At 41.5% G+C, this 22,994-nt stretch overlaps 1 long non-coding RNA gene across 1 annotated transcript in view; it reads right to left on the bottom strand.

Moving 5' to 3' along the window:
* Positions 1-559: 559 nt before the first annotated feature.
* The window catches only part of LOC130542799 (uncharacterized), a 148,075-nt gene continuing 125,640 nt past the window's right edge, over positions 560-22,994 (bottom strand). Inside the window, exon 5 of the long non-coding RNA XR_008957634.1 lies at positions 560-2,762. This is a non-coding gene — a long non-coding RNA (uncharacterized LOC130542799). The remainder of the gene's footprint in view (positions 2,763-22,994) is intronic.

Below are 22,994 nucleotides of genomic sequence, written 5' to 3'. Positions count from 1 at the left end.
GGAAAAATCCAAGCGATTTGCCAGCATCAGCCGCCACTCGTGACCTGGGGCTTGCAGAAAGGTTGAAGGACACTTGTCTCTTTTCCTTTTGGATCCTTGGCTTGCTTTTCTTTTCCTTTCTTTCCTCCCTCCCTCCTGCTTTCCTCCTTCCCTTCCTCCTTTTCCCCTTCTCCCTCCTTCCCTCTCTTCCTTTCTAATAATTGTCTAAGTACTTGGTGAGGCTACACTTCATTTCTCCCTCCACGACAGAAAGGCAAATATGCTATGACCAAAAAATGAGGCTATTTCACGGAGCCTTTATGGTGGGATTTGGCCTAGGTATTGTTCTCAGGAAAGATCATGGTTGCAGTCAATAGTAGCCACTTGACCTTTTGGGAAGCGAAACATTATAAACAACTCCCTTCTCTTATCAAATTCACTCTCTCACACTTGAGTGTTAGAATTTAAACATTCGTGGGTCAAATGGCCAAGTCAAAGGGTTGTTCGACATGAGATCAGACATAAAGGACCTAGGTGAGTAGAGCAAGAGAGTTAATAAAGAAAAATATCTCCCTGATATAAAAAAAACACTTTAATTTTCATTTACAGAATTATGAGTGGTGTAATGTTCTCCGCTCAGCAGAGCCACTGTTTTATGCATCTTTACAGTTAATAACTTATTCTAGGTATTAAATCTGTCACATTCCTTTTACTTGTGCCTGAACTGAAGAATTTACAGCAGGAGACCCAGAACTGACCCAGCAATTTGAAAACATAACACAGATACGAATCCAATTATTCTCCATCTAAATGCTGACACTAATGCCCTTACATCGACACGTGACGTGTGAACCAGAACCAGCCCTATTTAGTATTTAACTCATCAGCAAAGCCAATCCGGAAATAAAAGCAAAAGGATTATTTCACACCCACTTGAGGAAGGGTTTCAACCAAAAAAAAAAAAAAAGAGAGAGAGAGAGAGAGAGAGAGAAGGATCATGTAAGCCTGTTTTGTGTAATTTAGATACAGACATAAAATGTATTTGCAAAAGCTGCTTAGGAACAAAGTATGTGCTCCCCCCTGGCGTGCTGGTCTTTCCTTTGTACCAACTATTTTGCCATGAAAAAGAAAGAGTTACTTTCACAAGTTCATAAAACAAAACAAATCACTTCTGCAGCAGGAATATCTCAGTGGCTTGCTGCTCTGGCCTGAGGGTTCTTGCCAAAAGCTCCGATCATTTCTGTTTTTATTCTTTGTAAAATCAGCAGCTGGAGCTGCTTAAAATGTTTTCCATATAAAAATGTCACTGGATCAAACAGTGGCCTTCTGAAGGGAATGGGGTGGCCAGGGGAGATGCCTTTGGAAAAAAAAAAATTTCAAAGTTCAGAGGTTGTGGGATAAATAAAAATTACTTTTAATAGGTGTAAAATGAAGTATTTTATTTTATCCCTCTACAATGGGGAGAAAGGGAGATGTTCTAGGACTGGCTGAGAAGGGACAAATATACAAAGATTATAAATTAGTGCTTTGGGCCAGGAGGAAAGGAGCCCTCTTTCTCGTCCTGAGTGTCGAAGGAAGCAAAAGGAATCCGATTAAGAGACACTGCCATCAGGAGAGAGCAGGGCGTGCATCGCTCATACTTAAAACACACTCATGTCCCTTTGCAAAGCTTAAAGTCAAAGCACCGGAAGCAAGCTGGTCGGTTACAAGACCTTCTGTTTGATCAAACCTCCATTCTAAGTGAGGGGAAAAAATAGAACCTTTCTGGGGTATGCTTGACTTTGAATGGATGACATGGTAATGAAGGGACAGATTATCCACCAACCGTCAAGAAAAAATTGCTTAGCCATCTTTTTACATCGCGTGAATTAGACTTTGGCCTTTTATTCCATTACACCTAGGAGAGATTAACTTCCAGTCTTTCGCAGTCACCAAGGGGAGCAAAGCCAACACAATATAAAGCAATCCAGAATCTTCGCAATTTGAAGGAGAAACAGAAGAGAAAGGCTGAAATTCAAAACTCCACACACAGTCGGAACAACCCTCTTCCACCAAACAAATTCTCTATTTGTACATATGCATGTTTTTAAAAATATTTGTATATATGCATATTTTAATCCTTAAAAAATATGATCTGTAAAAACACCAAGATCTTAGCAATGATTACATTTTAGGGGAGCAGCGGCATTAGAGATAGAAAAGGGTGTTTTCGAATATTATTTTCTGTATCTTCCTTCAAACACAGCGCAGAAGGTAATGTAACAAATACATACGTGCCTTTCAGAGTTAAGAATTGTTAGTATTCCGTGTTAGTCTTCTTTCTCCTTTCTGGAGGGGCTATCCCCAAGCTTCCCACGCCACTGGTGCTTTCTAACCTTGGGGTTCGGCAAATTTCCACGGCACCCGATCCTCCAAGTGAAGGGTGGCTGATTTTCACAGACAGCGCTATGAACAACTGACCTCCCAAATCCCAGCCTCCTGGCACCAGGGAGCCTGTATATTCCACACTGACAAGACGCCTCCCTTCCCTTGCCCTATAAAGAAGCAGAAAGACCGTAGCGTATAGACTCACCCCCTCTCTGTGGGACCGTGGAGAGATGAAGACCCCCGAGGCTTCTCTTCCCGCTCCTGGTTATCTGGAAATGAGTCTTCTCTTTGCTCAGGAGCGCCGGTTTCTTAACCTGTTCCAGGTGATGGCGTAGAATTTGTGTTGAAGCCTGGTGTAGGACAGGTGGTCATCCCAATGAGACTCAACTGGCCGGGATAAGCGCCTAGAACCCACTCTGCAAAACACACAGTGTTCTTCGGTTTTGTATCCTTCTCAAATCCCCTTCCTCCCGTCCCCAGAAGCAACTGCTACTTGAAGTGGATGCGCGCTCACGTTTTCGTACTTCTAGTACATAAGAATATCTTTCCATCTTACGGATGGAATTGTTCCGTGAGTTGTTAAAATTTTACACGAGTGGTTTTATTCTCTCTGGAACTTGCTCTTTTTTTTAGATTTTATTTATTTATTTGAGAGAGAAGCAGAGATAGTGCCAGAGATAGCGATAGAGAGCACAAGCGGGGAGAAGAGGGAGAAGCAGGCTCCCTGCCAGCGGGGAGCCCAATGCGGGACTGGATCGCAGGACCCTGAGATCGCGACCTGAGCAGAAGGCAGATGCTTAACCCACTGAACCACCCACGCACCTCATGCAACTTGCTCTTTTATTTAGTCATTGCACGTCTATGATCCGCATCTATGTTGGTTTTGTAGTTCACTAAATCTGAGTCTCTATCTTTAATTGAGCAAATTTAATCTGTTGACATGTATTGAGATTATTGATATGATTATTATTGTGGTGGTGGTGGTTGATGTTGGTGCTTTCAAATCCCCTCTCCTTTTTTCACTTTGCTTTCACTTGTTCACTTTTTCTGTCCTGGTTTAATGAATTTTCTTTATCCCGTTTTTAGTCTGCTCTTTTAGAAGTAACCCAAAAGCTGTTTTTAGTGGCTACTCCAAAATTTTTAAGTGTGTACTTCATTGGGCTAGGGTTGTTAATAACATAATCTTACACCATTTCTACTCTGCCTTTCTCCCTCCTGTTGTCCATGTACTGATGTCTAGTATTTTAGTGTCTCTCTTTTTTAGTTGGTATTTATCTACATTTGTCAGCATGTTACCAATTTCCTTGCTCATTACTGTTCTTGTAATCCATCCCTTCACTCTGGGTTCAGTTTTTTTTTTTTTTCATATCAAAGGATAATTTTCATACAGGATTTTTTACTGTAGGTCTGTATTAGTCAGGATAAGAGAAAGCAGAACCTGTAGGATGGAGTTATAGAGGAGATAGGGGATGAAGGTGGAATCTACTCTTTATTTACATTAAAGTTGACATTTGAAAAGTTTTAAAAAAGTGTATACATGCATTTAAAAACTTATTCCAGCCTATAGATTTTTATTAAATGTCTATTATGTGCAAAGTACTGACTTAAACTACTAAGTTGGTTAATATGTATGTTACAAACATAAAGTTCTTTTATTTTTATTTTTTTAGAGTGAGGTGGGAAGGGGCAGAGGAAGAGGGAGAGGGAGAGAGAGAATCTGAAGCAGGCTGCCAGCTGCGCACGGAGCCCAACCTGGGTTCAGTCTCACAACCCTGAGATCATTGCCTGAGACGAAATCAAGAGTCAGATGCTTAAATGACTGAGCCATCCAGGCACCTCTATTTATTTTTTTACAAATTTATTTATTTTTTTAAGTAGGCTCCATGCCCAGTGTGGAACCCAGCAGAGGGCTTCAACTCACCACCACCTTGAGATCAAGACCTGAGCTGAAATCAAGAGTTGGATACCTAACTGACTGAGGCACCCAGGGGCCCCTATAAAGTTAACTTTAAATATTACTATTCAAAATAAACCTTTGTGGTCCACACACACACACACAAAAGCTGTATTTTCAAATTAAGTGTTTCAATGTCCAAAATATCTTCTTTAAAATAAAAGGAATAAATTCTGATAATGCTATTTTCAATGCTCTATCTATCTATCTATCTTACAGAGATCTATATATGGAGACAAGGGGAGATTGATTTTAAGTAATGGCTCACACGACTATGGAGGAAACCCAGGGAAGAGTTATAGTTTGAGTCAGAAGGGCATCTGCTGGCAGAATTCTAGTTCTTTCAGGGAAATTGTTTTCTTTTTGTTTTGTTTTGTTTTTAGTTCTGTTTTTTTGTTTGTTTGTTTGTTTTTCTTTAAAGACCTTTAACTGATCGGATAAGGCTCAACCACATTATGAAGAGTCATATGCTCTACTCAAAGTCTACTAATATAAATGTTGTTCTCATCTAAAAAATAGCTTCACAGAAACAGCTAGACTAAATATCGGGGCACCAGGGCTTAGCCAAATTGACACATAACATTAAGTACGGTAGTCTTTACGTAGTATAATCTCTTAATCTTTGAAAATGATTCATTCACTTTTATTCTTGAATAATAGTTTAGCTCTTTATGGAATTCTGATTTGAGAATATTTTTATTCATCTCTGAAGATATAATTCTGTTGTCTTTTATCGCTGCTGAGAAGAATTCTCTGAACCTGCCTGTAGTTCCAAGTCATCTGTCTTCTCTTTTCAGATTTTCACTTTATCTTTGATTTTCTGTAGTTTATCTCTGAGTGTCCAGGTATAGGTTTGTTTTTGTATCTTTCTGGGGATTATCCATGCTCCTTCCATCTGAGACTGCCCTTCCTCAGCTCTAGAAAGTTCTCTGCCTTTATCCAAATTTTGTCTCCCTCATTCTTTATAACTCTCTTTTTAACAGTCTTCTTGAAGTTTCTCATTTACCCTCTTTGTCTTTTAACTTCTTTCTCATATTTTCCATGTATTTATCTCTCTGTGATGCATTACGGCAATTTTCCTCCATTTGTTGGTTTCCTAACTCTTGCTTCCTGTTCTTTCTCTGTGGTTTATTGAATTTTAATTTCAGAGGCCATTTTCTTTTAGTTTCTAGAATGTCATTTTTTTTTTTTTCAAATCTGCTTTTTCTCTATTAGGTCCTATTCTTGTCTTATAATTTCTATTTCTTTATCTCTCTGAGGATATTTCACATATTTACTTTCTTTTTTTAAAAAAAGATTTTATTTATTTATTTGAGAGACAGAGTATGAGCAGGGGGGAGGCGCAGAGGGAGAGGGAGAAGCACACTTCTCGCTGAGCAGGGAGCCTGAAACGTGGTTCAATCCCAGGACCTTGGGATCATGACCTGAACCGAAGGCAGATGCTTCACCCACTAAGCCACCCAGGCACCCTTCACGTACTTCAAGCCTCTTTCAGAACAAACTATTATTTACAGTTTAGAATGTGTTCGCCTTTTTGTTTGTTCTCTCTGCTAGTTCTCCCTCTTGGGGTTTGTTTCCTTGGATGATTTATAATCCTCAACTAGGAGCTCATACCTTTCCTTTAGATTTGCCTCTGCCAAACGTTATGGGCTTCACTGATTCCAAACTAATTTTTATGTTAATTTCTTGGGCACTAAGTGGGTTAAATGAGCACTACATGGGTTGTATGAATGAGAACCCCATACATATGTATAGCACGATGTGGGATTCTGATTTCTCCAAAGTCAATCCTTTTTCTCTCACCATTCTCCGTGTATAGCCAGTTTCTTTTCGTTCTTTTTTTTTTTTTTAAGATTTTATTTATTTATTTGACAGAGACAGCCAGCAAGAGAGGGAACACAAGCAGGGGGAGTGGGAGAGGAAGAAGCAGGCTCCTAGTGGAGGAGCCTGATGTGGGGCTCGATCCCAGAACACCAGGATCACGCCCTGAGCCAAAGGCAGACGCTTAACAACTGCGCCACCCAGGTGCACCATATAGCCAGTTTCTTTACTGTTTTTCTAGAAAGTGATAACAAATTTTCTAGTTCTTGTTTCATGGACTGGGAAGTCAGTCTTCATTCCTAACTTTAAGCAGATGTTTCATTTCCAGCTTCCCATGGGCATGGGCCTAACCCATAAATTCTCTGCCACCTATGGGCTTTGCAGCTCCGGGTTCCTGCCCATACGTGTTCTGATTGTTTCTGGTACTTCTGTTAAGCACCCTCCTTCTGCAACTGCTCGGTCTCTGAGTTCACTCCTGAACAGTTACTTGGAGTACGTGTTGTTTGTCTTAAAATTGACTAAAGAAAACATTTTGCTAAATTGTATCTAGCTTATTTTGCCAAATGGGTTAGCAGTCCACAGTGTATTATTGTTATTTTTTAAGTAGATGATTTAAAAACCACCAGAAGTCAGTTAGAGCACGATCATCCCTTCCTGCTGCCTATTGTTTTGGCTTTGGTCCTGGACCTAGCTCATTTTGTTTTTCTCCCTGGAAAAGGAGGTGACTTTGCAGAGAAGTGGTGTCCAAAAGCAGAGATTAGTGGTTCTGCATTTGAAGGGTTTCTCAAAGCATCTCGACACTTCTAATGCCGGAAGTGGAACCCCCAACATCCTGTTAGTAAACTTCTTTTCTCATCGCCAAGTCAGCTGTTGTTGCATCCAGCTAAGAAGTATGAAACTGACACAACCCATTATTTTTTATACTGAGATAAAAGCGGTTTCACATACACAGTCACATCATAAACATAGTTGGAATATTATAAAAACATAATCCCCATCATCACAGAGGAGTATCTGTATTCCCTCCCGATGCATAAATCCAATGTAAAACTTCTCTCAAATCTCTGTGACTAGAAATTTGCTTCTGCAAAATAGATATTTCATCTGTATTGCTTCTTTTTTTAAAGTAGTAGGTTAATGATAAATATGACAAAAAAGATGATAAGAATTGCATTTTTAGTTACTGGAATCACAAACATTCATCTTTTAGCTATCTTGTCCTCCTTCAAACATTAGTCTCCATGTAATTGCAAACCATTGACAGGAAGTTGACTCTGACTTTATCTTTCTGAGGACTTTCACTATCTTTTATTAACATTATGAGCAAACATTATGTTTTATTTTTAATTATTTGAATACAGTTGACATGCAATGTTACGTGAGTTTCAGAGGTAAGCATAGTGATTTAAGTGCTGTATACCTTACACTATGCTCACCTCAAGTGTCGCCACCATCTGTCACCATATAACACTGTTACAGTATCACTGACTGTAGTCCCTATGCTGTGTCTTTCATCCCCCTGACTTATTTATTCCTTAACTGCAAGCCTCGACCTCCCACCTCCCTCGCCCCCATTCTGTCCATCTTCCTACCCCTCTCCTCTCTGACAACCATCACTTTGTTCTCTGTATTTATGGGTCAGTTTCTGCTTTTTGTTTGTCAAACATTTATTTGATTAGCACTGCCAACTTCCAGGATTTATGAAAAGTGGTTACAGAAAACGGAGAAGAAATAAGAAGATGTATTCACTCAACATTACTTGATTCCGCATTTACTGAGCATCCGCGTGATACAGGAATAGTGCTAGAGAGTGTACTGGGGAGGAGAAGGCTAGCCCCTTGATTCTTGGACCTTACAGTTTCTTAGGGGGAGAGGCAGACCAAACACCAATCAAAAAAAGAAATCACACAAATAAGTGAAAAATCTTAACCATGTTAAGTGTAATGAAGGAGGGAGCCATGGTGCAACAGGTGTGTGTGATAGGTGAACTTGATCTAGTCAGAGAGGCTGGGAAAGGCTTCTCTAAGGAAGTGACAACTGAGTTGGCAGCTGAAGGATGAATAGGAGCTTACCAAACCAGGAAAAATGGTTAAGCAGGTACCTGGTGGGGAAGCCATCGATGAATGGGAACATGCTCAACTCAGGAGCTGAAAGAACCTGAAAATGTCTGGAACCAAGAACATGAACCTGCAGTGAGACGGCGCTTGAGAAGTAGTCAGGATCAAGCTGTGGGAAGGAGCTGTGGATTTTTCTGAAGAGCTATAGAAAATGACTCAGATGTGTAAACCCTTTAACGTGTGTGCACGTGCACCGCGAAAAGCACGGGGAAGGGACTGATGGGGGCAAAAGTGGGTGCAGGGAGAAGATTCGAGAGGCTACTCTAGTAGCGAATGCACTTGACTACTTATTTTAGACTAGGGTGTCACATAACTACCAACTTGGCTTAAAAGAAAGTTCATGCCTCCCAACTCAGGGTTGTAGGCTCTTTTAACCAATCCAGTTGTTTTACAGGGTGCGGACTCAAGCACACAGGCTCAGCCAGAGCATGGGGTCGAATGGAAGTTCTGCTGGTTCTGCTCCATCTCACCCAGGGACACCCAGTTACCTCCTTGAATTAGGCTGTCTCTGCTGCCTGTCTTCACCTGTTAACAACCACACACGAGGCTCTTTTATTGTCCTGTGGAGACCTTGCACTGGTTTGACACTGTTTTACATTCAACTTCACATCTATGAAGGGGAATGCTCACCAGCCAGTTCACCCGTCATTGTTCTAAAGGACCACAGAGGTTTTGTCATCAATGAATGAATGGATGAACTCTGCGAGTGGGTAAGATCATACTTCTGTCCCCCGAGACACTATTGGTTCTAAGATCCATCAGCATGATCTATACTACTAAGGGAAAAAAATGCTGCCTATTAAACGATGATGTTACTTTCTAATTACTTAGAATTTTACTATTACACTTACTGCGAGGGCTTTTAGGTGTATTTACGCTCCTAGATCTCTTTCCCAGTTCCTCTAGCATTGACAGTATAATTTCGAGGCACGTTACAGAATCCTTGGTCTTTGTCAAGACTATTTGACAAGACTTGGTTTTGCATTTTATCTTTTAAGTCACATGACACGGTCACATCAGCTTTTTCTCCCTGTATAAAATTTCTTTGCTCTAGTCTCAGGATTTATTAGTTTCTCTTATATACATTACTTGCCCCTTGACAGTCCTTTTGTGCTTATCTTGAATAAAAGGAATCACAGTTTCATGTACCTGGGGTGACCATCCTTTCCTAGCTCCTCTATTCTCAAGAAAGGAGAATTTTGGTCATTCCTCCAATGGCAATTATTCACTTCACTAACATCTCTGCTCTGCTTCTGTGTCGTTCCTGTTTATAATAACTTTGTTTCAAAGCTGAATCAGGGTGTGATCTTTGTGAAGGTATTTTATTTTCTTTAAAGATTTTTATTTATTGAGAGAGAGAGTGAGCACAAGTGGTGGGGGAGGAGAGGGAGAAGCAGACCATCCCCTCCCCGCTGAGCAGGGGACCCGATGGGGGACTCGATCTCAGGACCCTGGGATCATGACCTGAGCTGAAGGCAGACGCTTAACCAACTGAGTCACCCAGGTGCTCCAAATTTTTGAAGATATTTTAAAGTTCATATGAGCAGTCTCAGCGGTGCACATACTTCATGGGAGGTGCTGATAACATGAACAGCAATGACCACGTCTGTGCAGGCACGGGTAATGACCACTGTCATGGCTGCCACCTGGCCAACAGGGATTTTAAGATCTCAGTGATTTTTTTAAGTTAATAAACATACATGTTAGAAAATTCTTAGGTGGACAGCAAAATTGAGCCTTAGGTACAGAGTTCCCATATACCTGCTGGCCTCATACATGCTCAGCTTCCCCCGCTGATGACACGGATATTTGTTATGGTTGGTAAACCCGTCATTATCATGCCATTATCACCCAAAGTCCGAAGTTCACATTAGGGTTTATGGTTGGTATTGTACATTCTCTGGGTTTGGGAAAATACATACTGGCATGTATCCACCACTATAATCCCCATAATCTTGTCCAGAATAGTTTCATGCCTCACCATTCTCCATGTTCTACCTATTCATCCTTCCTTATTCCCCAACCCCTGACAACCGCTAATCTTTTTACTGTCTCTTTATTTTTGCTTTTTCCAGAATGATATAGTTGGAATCATATAGTATGCAGTCTTTTCAGACTGGCTTCTTCCAGTTAGTAATATGCATTTACATTTTCTCCATGTCCTTTTATGGCTCCATAGCTCACTTCCTTTTAGAGCTGAATAATAGTCCATTATTTGGATGTCCACAGTTTATGTATCCACTTGCCTATTGAAGGACATCATGGTTGCTTCTAGGTTTTGATGATTATAAATAAAGTTGCCGCAAACATTTGTGTACAGGTTTTTGTGTGAATATAAGTTTTTGATTCATTTGGATAAATACCAAGGAACTTGATTGCCGGAACTTATGATAAGAGTATGTTTAGTTCTGTAAGCAAACATCAGACTGTCTTCCAAATGGCTGTACCATTTTGCATTCCCACCAGCAATGAATGAGAATTAGAATTTCTGTTGCTTTATATCATTGTCAGCATTTGGTGTTGTCAGTGTTCTGGATTGTGGCCATTCTAATGGGTGTGTAGTAGTATCTCGTTGTTTTACTCTGCAATTCCCTAATGATAAACAATGTTGAAAATATTTTCATATACTCATTTGCCATCTGAGTATTCTTTGGTGAGTTGTCAGTTAAGGTTTTTGGCCCATTTTTTAATTGTATTGTTCATCTTCACATTGTTGAGTTTTAGGAGTTCTCTGTATATTTTGGATAATAGTTCTTTATCACTGTCTTCTGCAAATATTGTCTCCCAGTCTGTGGCTTGTCTTATTATTCTCTTGAAGATCCTGCTGATCTTAAGACATAATTTCAGATATGTAACAATGTGAAAAGAATGTGCATTCCTAGAATCAATTGAGTATAGTAGTTAATGCAAAAATCTTAATTACCAAGAAGCGGCGCTCAGATTTTGGTTTATCATGGAAAATAGAAGATACAAGGCTGAGTACCATAGCAATTTGACCCCCAAAAGCAGAAGTCTGGCAGGATGAATGAAATTGAGTAGGAAGAAAATAGGAATAAACATAAAATCCTATACTTAGGTATCAATAAAACAGAACAACTGTAACAGTATAAACTAAAGTAGAATTGATTTAGCAAGCATTTGGTCATATTAAAAATTGCCTGTAAGTTCAACAATGTGAGGTGAGTCCAAGAAAAAAAAGATACATAGAAGAGTTGCCTCTTATGTGGTTATCAGAAGTCACAAAAAGACAGCATTTTCACTGAGTCAAAGATAACTTGAAACTCCATAATTTCCCATGAAGAACAGCAACGTATTTAGGTGCAAAGGCTAAGCAACAACAAAAAATACATATCTTTAAACTCTTGAACCGCACTCAGCCCATACTCCAAGAAGTATTAAATTTATGACCCACGAGTGTCCTGATTCCTGTTTCTCATCTCATCTTTACTCGGGGGCATGTGTTTGCTGGGTGGGGAGTATCCCTTTGTACTTATTTGTACTGAAATGTGTAATAATATTAGTGTAAGTTAAATGTCTTTATGATATAGTTTCACTGTAATCTTGGACTTGATTAATAGAAGAATAATTTGCACAGGGCAGGTGAGGGTCCTACACTCTACTATGCGGGACTTTCTACGTCTGGGACATTCTGTCCAATCCTATGGGACACATTTACAAGGCATTGCTGACAAACATGTAGAGGGCACTGTTAATAACAAGGAAATGTCCTGATGACACAATTCCTTGCTCTATTAAGAAGAGGGAAACTTAGCTTGGGGAAGGGAGCTTGAAAGCTCTCTTCGAATACGTGAAGAGCTGTCATGTTGAAGATGGATTAGATTCCCCCTGAAGTCAACACAATTCTCCACGCGTGGTCAACTAGTATGGAGCTCCGTGGCAAGAGAACTTCCCTTTTTCTTGGAGACTGCAAGTATAACCAAGGGTTGCTGTTGCTTTAGTAGCAGAGATAGCACATGATTGACTCCTGTTATACTTTCAATCAACGTGAAGTCCAGTTCTTTCCCCCAAATCTGTGCTTAGAACAGATCACCCTAATTCTGCGCATGCAGAGTTAAATTCTGGACCTTAGTGATAAGCTTTACACTTTTCCTTATCAAATGAAAATTTATTAGCTTTGCTCTTCGCATTCAGTTTATGGAGGATTATTTGGGTAACACTAATTGTCTGAATTTGCTCTTCTGTTTAGCTTTTTGTAATCCACAAATAAGAGTTGATTGTTCTGCACTTTATCCAAGATGTTAAAGAAAAATGCTGGATAAGATGGGAACAAGTGTAAATTACTGAAAGATTCAACTCAAAGCTCCCTCTAACTTGATACAATTCATAAATCAATGCTATTCTTCATAGTTTTCCCACTAGGATGTCAGAAAATTAAGATATACCATCTTTATGGCTTTTCTTTAAAAACAGGTGAATAGTATGATTGGAAAATGAAATTAGCTTTGCTTATTATGAATTATTCTTAGAGCAATCATGCTGCCTGACAGTAATCATTTCCTAAATGCTTCCAAGTTACTTAAATATCTTAAAACTGTCTTCTCTTGCTGGAGATCACTGTCAAATGAGGTTTATAATTTTAAATTTCTGGAATATATCTTTATCCTCCTTTTGAAAATGGGTACCTTCTTCTATTACCTACTCTTCTGGCTTTCCTCTCATTTTCCAGGATTCCTCCAAAATCTCTGACAGACTTTGCATGAACACAACTGCGGGATCTTTCTGTTACCATAGCTGTGATTTGTCTGAGCTTAGGCGCCCAAACTTAATCAAAGTAACATGATGATGACCATGATCATTCATGGGGGTTCATTGGCAGAGTCCGTGTGTAAAATGAAAATTGAGTAGAGCCAGGGGTCCTCCTGACATCCCTTCAACTGCCCATACAGGACATGATCTTGGTATACAATCCTGTGTGTATGTGATCTGAGTAGATACACAGCATAATATAGTTCACTGTAATGTACATACGCGTAACATATATAGTAATTTATGGTGTAAAGTTAAGACCATTGATGAAAACTACAGTGCACACGCCATGAGGACACACAGGACAGAGACTCGCTGAAGAGAAACAAGCTCAGGGGTTTCCTATTTGGCAGAATTCAATGAATGAATGTGAAAGAAATTTGCAATTTTTCTGACTCTGAGTCCCTATACTTGTACTCCCATGAATGAAATGCCCCTTAATGCCTTCTCAGTATAGCTTACCCTGTAGTTTGGGCTTATTTCTCCCTCAAGCATGCCTTATTTTGCTCTGGGGGAATGGCGTCCCCCTCCCCCCCAAATCTCAAAGGGTAGAAAGTCAGAAAATTTGGTAACTAACCCTGAGTCAGAAAAGAATCCTGCCTGTCATTTGTAGCGGATTTCATTTTCCGCTGTATTTCCCCTTAAATCTCTTAAGAATTATTACACAAAGGCTTCACCATTCGCGTATCATGTTTGTGTCTTCTTGACATCACCTAACCTGTTATTCATGCTCCAAATCCTTTCTATGAAAAGAAATTCCATCCCACCAGAAGATAACATGAAAGAAGATCCTGGATCCCCAATTTCTTAAGGTGCCTGGTGGTAGGCATAAGTGATATAAAAAAAAATCCTGACATTTTGTTCATAGGAAAAAAACCAAATGCTAGAAACTTAACACACAGATTCAGAGCGAGAGAGCCTCATATCCAAAGTTACCTATTTGGGCAAAGAAATGTGAAACCTTGAGAGACTGTACAGATCATTCAGATACGTATTTTCTCATCACCCCGCTCCCCACTCAAGCCACTGAGACTATAGTCTTTGAAAGCAAAGCAAACCTGTTTGCATTTTCTCTGTTTGCTCACCCAATTCTTATGCAAACACAAAACAAAGAACGTGGTCTGCCTCCCTTGAGCACTGTCCCTGAGACACAGAACGATATTATTATATAGAACAAAACACGGAGAGGGCTGGTGAACACTACACCGACCTCAGTGTTGTCTTGAGACCTATTTGATCTCCTTTGGTAAATAAGATACAGTGAAACAAAGGCCAGTTTTATTGGGAGGTGGGGGGACAGGGTGGCTGCAGAGGAGGGGAGCAGTGTGGGTACACCATCACTTTCAAGGGTCAATACAGCGGGAAAGAGGCGATAGAGAAAAACCCGCTGTGAGCTATTTCATTTTTGTGATTCTTTAACAATTTACAAAAGCAATGGCACGTAAATGAAGTTTTCTTCTCTTTGGGGAATCATAAATAAAATAGTGGTGTAATCAAAGGACAGAAGAAAAAGGAGACTTCAGGTATTTAATTCTTATTTACCTGTTTCTCCATTATGTATGACTCCTGGGCAGGCGGGAAGGTTACAGAAGACAGTAACTCAGCCTGCCCTGCCTGCCAGAGCCTTCCACATTCTGAGCCTGCTGCCCTAATTTACCGCTTTCGAGCTACCAGAGGGCTGTGAAAGGGTCTTCAGGAAAAAAAAAAAGTGGTGAGGCTTCCACCGGATTTACTCTCAGAGCTTGCTCATCTCTCTGATGGATAGTGCTTTCCACAGTTTAGATCAGCATTGTCTCCAGAGACCCCGTGCTTCTGCGTGGGAGAACTTCTAGAAGCTTCCACCAAGGTGAAGGCTGAGAGTCAGGAATGGGGACAGTGCTTCACCTGGCCTCCCTGCAACCGAGAGGTGTGAGAAGCATCGAGTCAACCCGCTGAGCGTGGAGAGGCCTCTCTTCTCCCACCTCCTGTGCTGGGATCCTGTCTGCATCGCCGACAGTTTCTCTCAGCCTATAACCCCTCGGGCTCCAGTCAATGCAGAATGAATGTTCTGTGCTGGTGTTTTAGCAGCATGCACTGAACACTCTAAGGAAGAACATAATGTGGTGAAAAGGAACGATTAGGCAGTAGATTCCGCAGAAAAGGACAGATGACTGACACTGGGATATATCTAGAAACTAGAGAAGGACAAGCGCTCGCTGGAGGTTGTGAGTCCCACTCTTGCGAAGTGCAAATCTGGATTCTTCCCCATCTGAAAACAGCCCATTACTCTTCCATGCAGTCTTTCTGAAATGCCTCAGAAATGAACTTCCCAGCATTTCTCTCCACAGAATCTTTCCGAATAAACATACCACACTGAGAAATCATAATTTATGTTTTTGTCTTTGAGCCCTTAATGCTTTGATTGAAAAGCAATGATAGCTTATTGGGTACATTATTGCTAAAGGTCCTAAGACTTTTCAGTGATGTTAGCAATACATTTTCAAACCATAATTTGGTATGTTTTGTTAAAATCATACGCAATATTTTAAGACTCTCATATTTTCTAATGCTCTATTACGTAACATATTTTTTTAAGATTGATCTATTTATTTGAGAGAGCGAGCGTACATGAGTGAGAGTCACAGATGGAGAGGGAGAGAGAGTATCAAGCAGACTCCCTGTGGAGTATGGAGCCCGATGTGGGGTTCGATCTCGCAACCCTGAGGTCACGACCTGAGCCCAAACCAAGAGTCGGTCGCTCAACCACCTGCACCACCCAGGTGCCCCTCAGTATGACTTAAGATCTTGTTACGTCAGAAGAGTTTTATCTTTTCATAAGTCATCACTCTTGAGGTAACACAGAGCACAGAAGAATCGTCACTTGCCTGAGATAATTCAGTGTAGACAGAAGTCTGAAAAGTATGTTTCAGCATTAAAACTAAGGCATGAATACGGATCAATGAAAGAATTTGTAAGAATGTACAGGGCTTTGAAAGCCATGGTCTTGTCATTTGCTTTAATCACAATGATGAGAAAAAGTGATCACGAATCTCGTGGTCCAAGTTACATCACATCAACCATATAATGCCCCAAGTCTTGGGGAGAACAAGAGCATACAGTAATGGGCATGCAGGGTAATCTCCACACAAAATCAAGAAGAAATTTGTCTGAGTAAAAATGGCATGAGTTTTCTGTCCACATAAAATAGAAATTATTTATATAATTCTTACTCTGTACTTAGAATTATCGGTCTCCTTTACCCGGATGGAGAGCTAGGAAGAAACTCTCCCTAACACAATTGTGATTAGACAAAGTAACAGCTATCTGAATCTGAATTTAGCAGATTGGTTGTTAGTACTGTGGGACTGGGACCCCTCAGGCTGGGGCTCACGTGAGACAAGTGAGGCAGCAAGGGAGCAAAGTTCAAGGACATTGGCAGGGTGCCCAGAGTGCCTGTGACCCTGAGTTTTCTCCCTCCCCTCAGTCCCAGCCGTGCAGAGAAAGATCAGTTCTATGCATTAAGTGCATTATACGTGAAGACTGATGGTATGTCAGAGATATGAAAAGTAAAACAGGGCATTGCCATGGAAATCAATTATTCTGTATTATCTTGCCCTCGTGTCAAATTTCTTTCTCCACCATGTCAAAAAAAAAAAAAAAAAAAACTCAGGTCAAAGAAAGAAAACATTTGAGAAAAACAAAACAATGTTGTTTTGGGAGAGGGGTTGCAGAACTAATGATTGAAAAAGGAATTTATAAAATGGCTGTTTAAACTTTGTTCCAAAGGACTAGGTTTTTTTTGTTTTTGTTTTGTTGTTGTTGTTTTTTCTTGTGAATATTTCCCTAATGGTCGCATATTATGGGTGGAGAGCAATATCGTAGGTAGAAACCTTCCATATCTACTCTGCTTTATAAGCAGATCCGTTCCTTAAAAAAATGATTTTTGGAGCAATTAAAAATTTCTCCCCTAATGTCATACAAGGTTGGGATATGAATTGATCAAGTATCTCTTCAATGTCTTTCCATGGGTCTAAGAGGGAAAAAGTCAGCTATGGATTATTTAATAGTGGAAGGTTGATGGAAAATCTTTGAGGACCTTCTGAAGGTGAAAAAAATGTTTTCTTGCAAAATGGCTGGTTTTGCAGTGACCCACTGCACCCACAGCTTTACGTGGGACTCTATCGGCACAAATGACCCCCAGCCGTAAATTCTCTCTCGTCAGCACGCTTGCCACACTGTCCCTGGAGTACAGAGGATGCAGGCCCAAGTTTACCGATGCTCTTAGCATTTTCCTTTCCTTTCCTTTGCCTTCTTTATTCTTTCCTTGGGGCTATCGTTACCCTTAAACCAAGGATAGTCTCCTTTTCTTGGGAGCAGTAAACATGTTTGCTTTTTTTTTTTTTTTTAAGTTTTAGCCCCAGTTCAGTTAGAAAAGTTATCTCTAGTACTTTTTCTTTTTTTTTTTTTTAAAGATTTTATTTATTTATTTGACAGAGATAGAGACAGCCAGCGAGAGAGGGAACACAAGCAGGGGGAGTGGAAGAGGAAGAAGCAGGCTCCTAGCGGAGGAGCCTGATGTGGGGCTCGATCCCATAACGCCGGGATCACGCCCTGAGCTGAAGGCAGATGCTTAACTGCTGTGCCACCCAGGCGCCCCTCTAGTACTTTCTTAAAATAAGTAATAAGCTGGCAATTGCAAACAATTTCAGGCCACTTTCTTGAGTATCACTTCGCCAATTTCCTTTTTCAGGCGGTTTACAAAGATTTTCTGCTTGCTACCAAGCCAGGTACAACTAGCTTTGACTCGCCCTACTTCAGCAAGCCCAAGGCAAATGACAAACACTGCCACTACGTATAAGCAAACTGTTTCAATGTCAAAGGTTCACTGCAAAGGGGAAGCGATGTGCTGATGGCAGCAATAATTCACACTTCCAAGGACGCTTGCCATCTCTCCTCTGCAGACAGATTTCTTCGGAGCCACCGGCGGAAGCCTCCCAGGGAGACGCAGCTTTATTCCCTCATGGCAGACAGGAGGAGGACGCTGTGCGGAGGCTCATGCCACCTGGCAGCGACGGTCGCACAGACTGCTGGAGAGGCACACATTGGAACCCAAGCCTCATAGAGGGCAGCCGTGACAGTCGCATATTTCAAAAGCGTTCCACAGATTTCACCAAGGGGTCTTTAGAAGAATTAGAAAGTCTCCCTGGGTTTCACCGACTTTTAATTAAGTGTGAACACCTCTTCTTTGAAAATCAAAGTGCCATTTGCCTATTTCAGGTATCTGAAGTCAGACAGGAGCTTGCAGCCCGATTTGCAAAGATCTGCCATTGTTGATGCTATTTTCGAATGGAATAGAATAAGCTGCTATTGATAGGGGGCTTTTTGTAAAGAAGCAAAAAGGAAAACAAAACTCAAAACCTGGGCGCTTGGGCGCTTCACAACTGAAGGAAAATGTAAGTTCGATGATACTACCTTTGAAGACATTCACGGCCAGGATCAGCTTTTTTAAATCACTTAATCTTAGCAGCCAATTAGACTATTCCTTGTGTACTGACCACGATGTTAGCAAATGAAAGGGTAATGGAGGAGTATGGCTTTTGGAATCCCACAGGAAAAAGTGAGAACTATCCATCTTTGCTGTTAACTTTAGCGGTGCTGTTCCAGAGAAGGTTTTTGGACCCAGGTTGATCTGCAATTGAGAAAGACCAGTGGGGGCGGTGGGGGCGGGGTGCTTAGGTGGCTCAGTCCTTTGGGTGTCCAACTCTTGATTTTGGCTCAGGTCATGGTCTCAGGGTCCTGGGATCAAGCCCCATGTTGGGCTCCATGCTCAGTGGGGACTATGCTTGAGATTCTCTCTCTCCTTCTCCCTCTGCTCCTGTGCACGCTCTCTCAAATAAATAAAAATAAATAAATAAATAAATAAATAAATAAATAAATAAATAAATCTTTAGGGGAAAAAAAAAGACCAGTGGGGATGGGGCTTCTGGCCATAGAATCCCAGATGGTGCAAAAACTTGAAGTATCCAGTCTCTCTTTCAGCCTCCATGTAAGTATCTCTGAAAGATGAACGTCTCGTAGGAGCTCTGAGGCTTATTGGGGTAAGAATTGCTATCCCTTTGCTCCAGTAACTTTGTTTTTGCCACAGAAGGATCCAGGTCTTTGAAACCTGAAGTTTACGGATTTGGGGGCCTTCTTGAAGCAAAATAGTACAACATTATGAATAAAAAATTAAGTCCAGGGCCTTGTGGTCGTGAAGCTTATGCTTCATTACCTTCTCAGTCAGTCCTCCTGAGGGTCTTGCACAAATGTACAAGCCCCACTTCTGACCTATGGTGCAGTGGGCTGGACCAATGTTTTCGTTACTGAGAATGAGAACAGGGCTTTTTCTGCATGAGATTCCTAGGGGTGGCAGGGAAGCAATATGGCTCCTTCACCATGGGACTAAGGTCTGAAGCCAACTGAGTCAACTTTGAGGGAAATGCAGAGGAGCTGGTCAGACAGGACCAGGTTGACTAGAGGGGCGCCTGGGTGGCTCAGTAGCTTAAGTGTCCTACTCTTGATTTTGGCTCAGGTCGTGAGTTCGAGCCCCATATCAGACTCTTTGCTGGTCATGGAGTCTGCTTGAGATTCTCCCTCTCCCATTGCCCCACCCCTGCCACTCTTGCACTCTCTCTCTGTCTCAAATAAAAAAAAAGAATCTTAAAAAAAAAGAATAGATGACTAGAATTTTATTCCTTGCCTTAGTCTCTACAAAATGCAGAATTTGAAAAGGCTGCAAAGCCAAAGAAACAAATGGATCTGAAAGGACATCTGACTCTTTTCAAATCAGCTGTCTGATTTTCCTGCGCACCAACCAGCCACCCCAATCTGAAAGGGCAATTCCCACTTTTAGCTATAAGGCTGTGAACTGAGTTTGAAGCAGATTGTTAAACGTGATCATTACAGGTTGACAGCATATCTGTAACTGCTCCAGTGACCACCGCCAGAGAATGCATGCTCCACACAAGGACCATGAGGGCCTAGCATCAGGTGAGGGGGTCAGTTTCCCGGTGGGTGATGCCAAATCCGTGCAGGGCATGGTATGGTCCTAATCAACTCAAAATCACCAGATCTGGAGTTCTCAGCTAAAGTGGACTCATGGTTCAAAAATGGTGGAAATCTCCCCCAGAACTGGGAGATAGAGAGGACATGAAACTCCAGGCGGGAAGGGGTCAGTACCAGGGTATCATGTCTAGGAATTGGAGTCCTATTCATCAGCATTTAACCTGGTCTTTGATGGCTCCATGGAATTTGCTGGGCTGTTTTCATTCCTTTCTTCCACACTCTTGTCCCTTTGCTTCCTGTTAGGGGGCCCTTTAACACAAATCTCTCTAAATCTCTGGCTTTCTCTTATGATATAAATACGCAGTGAAATAGGTGCCTGAGTATTCCTTTCCTTCAGTATGTTTTTCTAGAAGAATACAACCCCGTGAGGGTGGTATCATTGCTCTGAACATGATTCACTAAGTATTTCATTACTTGAGAGTAGACATGGCCAATACACATTGGCCAGACTTAAAAATAGGACTAGGGCCATATGGGTGGTAAGGGAAATTAAATTAACACTCTTATAATTGTAGAATGCTGTGAGGAGTAAGGCCGGCTGATGTCAGAAGCTGGCCAGTGCTGAGATGATCCAGCAATCTATGAATGCTAACCAGCCCTGGAAGAGTACAAGGAACAAAGTTGCACTTCGCCAAAATGAAGGACTGGAATTAGGACCAGGGAAGACAAGAGAGGGACAAGGTCACTCTGCACCTGTAGGATCCCGCTGAGCTCACAGAATTGTTGTGAGGATTAGTTGAGATTATCTGTAGGGATTCTTTCTTAATTGAGGTATAATGGACATACATTCTTAGTTTCAGGTATAAAATATGCATAGTGACTGATATTAGATGTTATGAATGCCACTTATAAACTATAAGTCCTTATTTAAAATTTAAACATTGTAACTGTCTGAAGCTGAGACATGTTTAAAGGGTTCTGAGGAGAAGGTCAGGGGAAGAAATGTCCTTGCACTTGAATCCCATTGTGATACTGATTTCTTCAAGCAAAAGTTGCCTTGTCTCTGGACAGGGTCAATGAGGAAACTTCTGTTGTGGGTGGCAGGTGGATTTGGGTGATGAACAAGGTGCATTAAGCAGTGAGTTCCACAATTTGCTTGAACGTGGATTGCATATGATGAATTCTTTGATCCCTTTCAAGTAGATACCGAGGACTCAGAGAAGATATTTTACTAATAGAGGGCTGAGCATATATTTGTTGAACAAATGAATATACATTTGCAGTCCTGTCTGTCCTAACCTTTAAGTATGGAGTAGTCACAAAGAAGTTCAAATAATTAAAAGCAAGCAAAATTATTTCCCTAAAGAGCAGATTTCTCCCCAGGGAAAGACTGTCATATGAACCTTAGCTTGGCTGAGGTAAAGAACATAGAAAGGGCTTTGATGTCATCCCTCTACTTACCCACAATCTATCCACTCAATAAACATTCATTGAGTGACTGCTACATCCCAGGCTCTGAGCAAAACTTGGGAAATACAAAGATGAATGAGGCATGATTCCTATCCTTTGTTATCCTCACAAAATACCTAGCTTTTGTTGTTGTTTTAAAGATTTTTATTTATTTGAGAGCGAGAGAGAGAGAGCATAAGCAGAGGGAGAGGGAGAAGCAGACTCCCCACTGAGTGTGGAGTCCGACATGGGGCTCAAACCCAGGACCCTGAGATCATGACCTGAGCCACAATTAAGAGCTAGCTGCTTAACCAACTGAGCCACCCAGGCACCCCACAAAGTACCTACTGTTCCTGTGACCTTCACCACCGCCGTGGTCGTGGAAAGGAACATGTAAGTTACTCTGTGAGCACAGAGTAACCAGACGTCTCACAATGCCAGACCCCGTAAAGGCTGTCAGCTATTGTCTGATGCAATAGACACACTTAACAGGGTGTTAATTAATGATGCCACATGTGATCGAAGGTTTGACTTCAGATGTGAGCTTCGCTGCAAAGAGAAAATGTAGTCACGTCACACACGCACATACACAAACATACACATGGTGTGAGAACGGGTGGGGCCAAAACAGAGAGAAACAGAATATGTCTTGTACATTCCTCCTCTTCCTTTCGATCTAAGAGTCGACAGTAGAGAGAGCTAGCGAGTGAGGCTCTGTTCCCTTCACAAGACTGCTCAAGCAGCACCGCATATCCCATTAAAAGGATCTTCAATTCTGCTCTGAGCACACTGGTCTACCTCTAAATGGGCATACAAGTTTCACATGGGGTAGGCATTTCATTGTTTATACCATGTAGCTTCACTCTGTTCTGTGGACTTAGTGTCTACCAGCTGTCTCAAAACTACCAAGCAAGCTAGGGTGTGCGCGCGCGCGCGATGTAGCTTCACTCTGTTCTATGGACTTAGTGTCTACCAGCTGTCTCAAAACTGTACCAAGCAAGCTAGGGTGTGTGCGTGCGCGCGATGTAGCTTCACTCCGTTCTGTGGACTTAGTGTCTACCAGCTGTCTCAAAACTGTACCAAGCAAGCTAGGGTGTGTGCGCGCGCGCGATGTAGCTTCACTCCGTTCTGTGGACTTAGTGTCTACCAGCTGTCTCAAAACTGTACCAAGCAAGCTAGGGTGTGTGCGCGCGCGCGATGTAGCTTCACTCCGTTCTGTGGACTTAGTGTCTACCAGCTGTCTCAAAACTGTACCAAGCAAGCTAGGGTGTGTGTGTTGGGAGGTAGGTAGGTGGATCGATGGATACATAAGGATTTTTTTTTTTAAGATTTTATTTATTTATTCGACAAAGACAGAGACAGCCAGCGAGAGAGGGAACACAAGCAGGGGGAGTAGGAGAGGAAGAAGCAGGCTCATAGCGGAGGAGCCTGATGTGGGGCTCGATCCCGTAACGCCGGGATCACACCCTGCGCCGAAGGCAGATGCTTTAACCGCTGTGCCACCCAGGCGCCCCAGG

The sequence above is a fragment of the Ursus arctos genome, unplaced genomic scaffold (assembly GCF_023065955.2).
Source record: "Ursus arctos isolate Adak ecotype North America unplaced genomic scaffold, UrsArc2.0 scaffold_5, whole genome shotgun sequence".
In the NCBI taxonomy this organism is placed as follows: Eukaryota; Metazoa; Chordata; class Mammalia; order Carnivora; family Ursidae; genus Ursus; species Ursus arctos.
Note: the sequence above shows the minus strand (reverse complement) of the source record. Positions and strands in the feature narration are given on the sequence as shown.